Here is a 7,576-nt window from a genome sequence, read left to right as displayed (position 1 = left end):
TCAGAGTTAATAATAAGACGATTGCATCCCGCCTTTTGTGCAAGAATTAAACCAAACCTCAGAGCCATCGCTTCTGCTGTTAGTACATCAGCACACCAATCGATCTTCCCATTTCCGCCAAAAATGAATTTTCCTTTGTCATCTCTGAGTACAGCACCTACCGTGCCCCTGAGCAGATCATGGTCAAAAGAAGCATCAACATTTAGTTTAACAAAACCCAAGGGAGGTCGGCTCCATCCTTCTTTTCTACTAGATGCACTAGGGGAGTGGGCATTCACATAGTTTGCCGTTATAGCACGAACCCCCATCAAAATCTGGTTCACATCTTGAGACTTCCCTTCATGAACCAAGATGCGTCTCTCCCACCATAAATACCAAGCGGTTATCGCGATTAATTCACTTGCATTCTGGCATCCTAATATAGATAGTTCTTGGTGCGGCATAAGAAGTAAGAATTCAAGAACCGCCTCACTAGCACGATCAATAACACAAGCTTTCTTAATTACCTCGTACATCCCCAGCTTACCCCAAACCTCTTTTGCCTTCTCACACAAAAACAAGATATGTTTTGTATCTTCTTGCCCATTTGAGCATGATGGACAAAGGGGCGAAACTTTCATATGTCTATTGGCAAGTGTCCGGGATGCGCCTTCTTTCAAGTGCCGCTTCACCCCTTAGGCTTTAAAATTTGGTAAATGATTGGCTTCATCTTGGGCATTCGGATACCACCTCTTGGAACTTAGAATATCCCAAGGATTGATAGATTAAACTCTTCTCCAAGTGTGTCTGTGTGTATCCAATAGAAAAACTTTGACATCACTTGCCATGCTCATTAGTTGGACCCTTTGAAATGAGAGGAACTCCCGGGTTTTCCGTCACAAGAGTGCTCCACATTCAATCTTGCTCAACACCATAAAGCTCGAGGCAGGACTTTGGGTTACCGTTGGCGCCAAAAAGAACACAAACACTGTTATCTTCTTAATTAATGAATAAGGCAAATCTTATGTCTCCATTTCAAAAAAGAGAGAGTACAAGTGCTCCTAGATTTGCAAATGCACCCAGAGTCCGAGCAAAGCTGGCGCTTCCGAGATTTGTTTTCTTTCAAACCTCACATCATGACGGCATAACAACACTAACATAGGTAAAGTGTGACTGCAGATCACTTCTTCCATTCCGAATTATAATATGTTTTGGACACTAAAATACAGGCTACATACAGAATGAAATGAGTGAAAAACACACTAAAACACATCAATATCCATTCGATTCAAAAAAAGAAGAAGTTATAACATCTTATAAATCAAAATAGAGCAAGTATATAATTTGCGATAGTCTACTGGCAGCAGAACGAATTGGACCCTGGGAAAAACCTTCCAATCCCGTGGAGAAGATTGTGATGCTCCTAACCAGGAACACACGTTTGGCAGCTATATCAGAAACCGTTTTATCGAAACACCTGCAAGCCTCCAGATGGTATTGATCATTGAGCATGCATACGATTGGACTCCCGCGGCTTTCAGTGACCCAGCAGCTCGCACAAAACCTGGGTGCTATCTCCACCACTGGACTATAATTGTGTTGACCCACTGGCTGGTCACAGGAAACCGGGTGATATCTTCACTGCAAGTTACTCCCTTCGTTTCATAATATAATACATATAGATTTTTTGAAAGTCACAAATTTTGACCAAGTTTGTGGAGAAAAACATTTACTCTAGAATGTATATCTTTAGATTCGTTATAAGATTTAGCTTCATATTATATATTTGGTATTGTGCATGCATGAAAGGAGGGAGTGATAACCTATAGTGCAAGTCATGCAGATCTGCTGTAATGTGCAAGATCCAAAGAATGTATTTTATCTAACTAAAACAAGCTTTCTCAAAGGGGTTTCGGATCCTCTTTAACAGTATATGAATAAGAAGACAGAGACTATTAGAGACAAAACTAAATTACACATTTGCTGGCACTAGGAACAACAATCAGTAAGTCACAACCACGACCCGAATTTATGAATTATGATCTCAACAACGCCGCACACATATGTTTCACTAGTAAAATTGAAGACCTAAAAATAGACCCGGACCAAAACACGAATCTGCCTTGGAAGCCCTCGCTACCGTCACCAAAAAAAGTATCCATCGCCGCCGTCCTACCCGCCTGGAGGCGGGAGATGACCCAACTTCCTTTTTTGTACCTTCTACCTCCAATCTTATGGCTTCCTCAACCCTCTGTCACGGGTCTACGTAATGTGCCTAGGATCCATCACATTGTACTTCCCCGTCGTCATGTGGCGATGCTGGCCCCCGTGTGCCTCAGACCCGCGACTGCGGGAAGGCTTCCTCAAGCTGCATGGTGTCTGTTCCGCGACGGGATCCCACATTGTCTACACACGATGACACGAGGCGATATGTGTGCGGTCGTGGCGCCAAGAATTGCCGACGAGGGCATTGTCCTACCATACAGAAGATTCCCCCTCATCGGTATGTTAGCCAACCAGTGGCTGCCATAGGCAAGGATGGCGGATTAAAAAAGGCGTGTGGTGGTGTTGTCGGATACAAATATGTCACCCACTGCCGCATGGCTCGTAGTCGTTGTGTTGTCATGATATGGTTGGTGTCGTGGTCCTTGCTGCATTTCGTTGTACTTCGGGAGCTTTCTGCCTAGGCATAGCTTCAATCTTGTCTAAGTGTGTTCACTGTGCAATGTAGCAAACACTGTCTTTTGGGATGCACCTTGGGTCCATGACCGTAAGCCCAAGAAAATTGGTCCCCTCTTATTTGAGGCACCCACACGCAAAAACTGAAAGATGCGGAGGCACTTCATGAGAACGCTTGGGTCTCCAAAATAAATATGGCTAGCATGCTCTCCATGGCCCACTTCCCTCAATTCATTGCTCTTTGGGCGCTTATTGGTGATTTCCATCTTAGAGAAAATGCCAAGATGACATCACTTGGAAGCACACGGCTAGTGGCCAATACACGTCGGCTTCTGCTTACTCTGCACAATTCTTGGGCACAATCTACTCCGTATGGTGCACACAGTTTGAAAGGCTTGGGCTCGATCTAAAGTAAAGTTCTTGGCGTGTTTGCCCATCCAAAACCGGATTTGGACTGCCGATATGTTGGCTAAGCATGGATTGCCAAATTATGGACTTTAGATGCGGGATGCGCCTTTTTTTCAAGTGCCGCTTCACCCCTTAGGCTTTGAAATTTGGTGAATAATTGGCTTCATCTTGGGCATTTGGGCGCCACCTCTTGGCACTAGATCCCATGAAGGATTGATAAATTAAACTCTCCGCCAAGTGTGTCTGTGTATGTCCAATAGAAAAACTATGACATCACTTGCCATGCTCATTAGTTGGACCCTTAGAAATGAGAGGAACTTCCGGGTTTTCCGCCACAAGAGTGCTCCACCTTCAATCTTGCCCAGCACCATAAAGCTCGAGGCAAGACTTTGGGTTACCGCTGACGCAAAAAATAACACAAACACTATTCTCTTCTTAATTAATAGATGAGCCAAATCTTATGTCTCCATTTCAAAAAAGAGAGAGTAGAAGTGCTCCTAGATTTGCAAATGAACCTAGAGTCCCGGCAAAGCTGGCGCTTCCAGATTTGTTTACTTTCAAATCTCACATCATGACGGCATAACAAAATATGCTAACAAAACTGAAAATTAGCGACCAGGAGGATGCCTAACATGGGTAAAGTGTGACTGCAGAAGTCACTTCTTCCGCTCCGGATTATAATATGTTTTAGACATTTAAATACAAACTACATACGGACTGAAATGAGTGAAAACCACACTAAAACGCGTCTATGTCCATTCAATTAGGAAAAAAAAAAGTTAGAACATCTTATAATCCGAGACAGAGCAAGTATATAATTTGCGATATATAGCCTACTTACAGCAGAACAAAATTGTGGTGCTCCTAACCAGGAACACACGTTTGACAGCTCTATCGGAAACCGTTTTATCGGAACACTTGCAAGCCTCCAGATGGTATTGATCACTGAACATACGATTGCACTCCGGCGGCTTTCACGAAACCTGGGTGCTATCTCCACCACCTATAGACCTACCTAAGTGGAACGTTAACTTGGAAAGAAATTACCATGCGATGCCAAATCAATCTGAGCCACGTACCCCGGGCGTTGGGTGTTTGGTAACGCCACGGCATGTTTTCAGCGTAGGGGCGAGGCGCTTGCGGCGAAGGGAAAGCGAAGCAACCTGTGTCTTCGTGTCTGAACAAAGAAGGCGGAGACAAGGAGAGGCAAAGCTAAATTACGCCTTTGCTGCCACCGGGCGCATCAGCCTTGTCACGCTCGGGGCCCGGGTTTCTGAATTCTGATCCCCGGCAACGCCGCGAACCCGCAAGAATAAGATGGTGGTGGATACAGGTCTCCGTCAGGGAACAAAGGGCCCCCCAAAGTTCCGTTACGTTGTACCCCTCAGCTTTGCGTTTCCTTTTCGACAGAGGCCTCACCTCACGCAAAACGAATCTGATCATGATCAGTAGGCTGCGAGCTCGCCATCTCACCCGCTCGAGAGTGAAAGCCGACATGCCGTCTCCTCAGGTTCAGGCCACGATTCGGAGTATATACGTGCATACGTACCGAACGGGCACGCAGCAGACAACCACCGTCCGTCTCCGTCCGTCGTCGTTGGGATCGTACCGGAAGAGTAAGACGAGTCGCCCCTGCTACGTGCCGTCGCCTTCAGAAGCTCTGCATGCTTCGGTGGGGAGTGGAAAAGAGCGGGCACGGCACGATCACGCACCCGGCCATAGGACGGTAGAATTCCACCGCATGATGGGCGGAAGGAATCGGGCGCGCGCCCAACTAGTCCGCCTGACTTATTTAGGCGCCGCGTTTTGTCCCCGTCGTCCGGCCCCAGCCGAGCCGACGCGCGCGCCATGGCCTCCTCCTCCCTCGCCTCCCCGGCCCGCCGCGCCCTCCTCGTGTCGTGCTTCCTCCTCTGCTTCCTGCCGCGCCATGTTGCCGCCGGCGCCGCGGGGGCGGGGGGCTACGTCACCGTCTCCACCGCCAGCTTCGCCGCGTCGAGCGCGACCTGCGACGAACCCGGCCCAGGTAGCGCCGCTGCACTTGCTTTTCTCGACTTTGAGAGAGCTGGTTGGTGGCTTTTGGGAGAATTGTTGTTGATTCGTTTGTTGGCTCGGATCTTTTGCTGCTCCAGTGATCGCGCCGCGGCAGAGGAACGGCACGCTGGCGGTGCTGCGGCTGGCGCACTGGCACGGGCCTTGTGGCCCGTCGACGGCGTCGGCGGTGGCGGCCCCGTCGTTCGCCGAGATGCAACGTTCGGACCAGCGGCGCGTGGAGTATATCCAGAGGAGGGTGTCCGGGGGCGGCACGCGGGGGGCGAATAAGGGGGGCTTGCAGCAGCGGCAGCAGCAGCTCGCGGCCGGCTCCAGGTCGGCGACGGTGCCGACCACCATGGGCGTCGGCACGTTCCAGTACGTGGTGACGGTGAGCCTGGGCACGCCGGGCGTGTCGCAGACGATGGAGGTGGACACGGGCAGCGACGTGTCGTGGGTGCAGTGCAAGCCCTGCGCCGCGCCGGCGTGCTACAGCCAGAGGGACCAGCTGTTCGACCCGGCCAAGTCGTCCACCTACTCCGCCGTGCCGTGCGGCTCGCACGCGTGCTCGGACCTTGGGATCTACGAGGCCGGCTGCTCGGGGTCGCAGTGCGGGTACGTGGTCAGCTACCCGGCGTCTACGGCTCCGACACGCTGGCGCTGGCGCCGGGCAGCACGGTGGGCACGTTCCTCTTCGGGTGTGGCCACGCGCAGGCGGGGCTGTTCGCCGGCATCGACGGGCTCCTCGCGCTCGGCCGGCAGGCCATGTCGCTCAAGTCGCAGGCGGCGGGCGCGTACGGCGGGGTCTTCTCCTACTGCCTCCCTTCGAAGCCGAGCTCCGCGGGGTACCTGACGCTGGGCGGGCCGAGCAGCGCGTCGGGGTTCGCGACGACGGGGCTGCTGACGGCGTGGGCCGCGCCGACGTTCTACATGGTGATGCTCACGGGCATCAGCGTGGGCGGGCAGCCGGTGGCCGTCCCGGCGTCGGCGTTCGCGGGGGGCGCGGTGGTGGACACGGGGACGGTGATCACGCGGCTGCCGCCCACGGCGTACGCGGCGCTGCGGTCGGCGTTCCGCGGCGCCATCGCGCCCTACGGGTACCCGTCGGTGCCGGCCAACGGGATCCTGGACACGTGCTACGACTTCAGCCGGTACGGCGTGGTGACGCTGCCGACGGTGGCGCTGACGTTCAGCGGCGGCGCGACCATGGCCCTGGAGGCCCCCGGGATCCTGTCGAGCGGGTGCCTCGCGTTCGCGCCCAACGGCGGCGACGGTGACGCGGCCATCCTCGGCAGCGTGCAGCAGCGGTCCTTCGCGGTGCGCTTCGACGGCGGCACCGTCGGGTTCATGCCCGGCGCGTGCTGATTCACTCAGCGATTCTTTGACTTTTTTTAACACAGGACAACCCTCATACATACACGCATACACTCACCTCTATAAACATATTAGTAGCAGGAGTATAAACATACGTACTTCGTAAGTATACCACATGTACATGTACATGTACGTACACGAAAAGGAAAAGGTAGACGAATACATGGCGGGATGACGTAGGTTCTTACGTTGTTTTTTTTAGGCAAAGCAATGCTTTATAACTTAACTGTGCGTAGGCATATCACCCAACACATAAGCAGCCACTGAGGGCGGTACATTGGTCTGCCAATCCATACATGCACCAGGTAAACATCTACAGCCACTGAGGGCTCATGTGCTACTGCATTTTCATTACGCGAACAAACGCTCACCCTATGCCTTGCAAACCAAAGTTTCAATTGGAATTTGATGTCTTCAATGACGACTGCATACGGCGACGAGTTGACCTTCTGTATATCCATCGCCTCCGCCAACAGCTGGGAATCAGTCTCAAAAGCCACCCGGACCGCGCCAATGTCAGCTGCAAGGGCAACTGCTCCAGCCATCGCTTGAATTTCCGCTCCAAAGGCATCTTGGGTTTGTTCATGCCTTCCTGCTCGTGCAGCAATGACCTGTCCCGAAGCATCCTTGACGACCACCCCCCAACCGCAGAAGTAGCTGCCAGGTATGAAGGCCCCATCAAAATTGATTTTGATCTCATCTGGTTTGGGCGGCTGCCACTTTCCCGTCCTCGTTCCCTTTCCTTTCGAAGAGAAGATCTCTGTGTATTCCAACATACTGCATCGAACTCTTCTTACTGTTTCAACGAGTCCTGGGGCTAGCTCTCCTTCCCTTATTTTATTTCGGATGTTCCACCACTGCCACCATAACGTGATGATTGTTACCCGCTTGTCTTCAGTCATGGCCCAAAGCGCGTCCAGCATAGCGTGAACACTTGTGATCTCCTCCAGCATACTCCTCTCCTCCTCCAGACCAAGCTCCCTCCAAGTTGGTTTAACATGCTTACATTTGATGAATAGATGCGCTCCATCTTCCTTCGCTCTACCACAGAAGAAGCATTTAGATTGTTCAAGCTTTAGACCCCTGCGTTTACCGCCAGTGACTCATG

At 51.6% G+C, this 7,576-nt stretch overlaps 1 pseudogene; it reads left to right on the top strand.

Annotated features, from left to right (window-relative positions):
* Nucleotides 1-4,773: 4,773 nt before the first annotated feature.
* On the top strand, nt 4,774-6,577 carry LOC123134433 (aspartyl protease family protein At5g10770-like; annotated as a pseudogene).
* Nucleotides 6,578-7,576: the final 999 nt, after the last annotated feature.

Source organism: Triticum aestivum, chromosome 6B (assembly GCF_018294505.1).
Source record: "Triticum aestivum cultivar Chinese Spring chromosome 6B, IWGSC CS RefSeq v2.1, whole genome shotgun sequence".
Lineage (NCBI taxonomy): Eukaryota > Viridiplantae > Streptophyta > Magnoliopsida > Poales > Poaceae > Triticum > Triticum aestivum.
The sequence above is the reverse complement of the archived record's forward strand: the minus strand, read 5'-3'. Positions and strand labels throughout refer to the sequence as shown.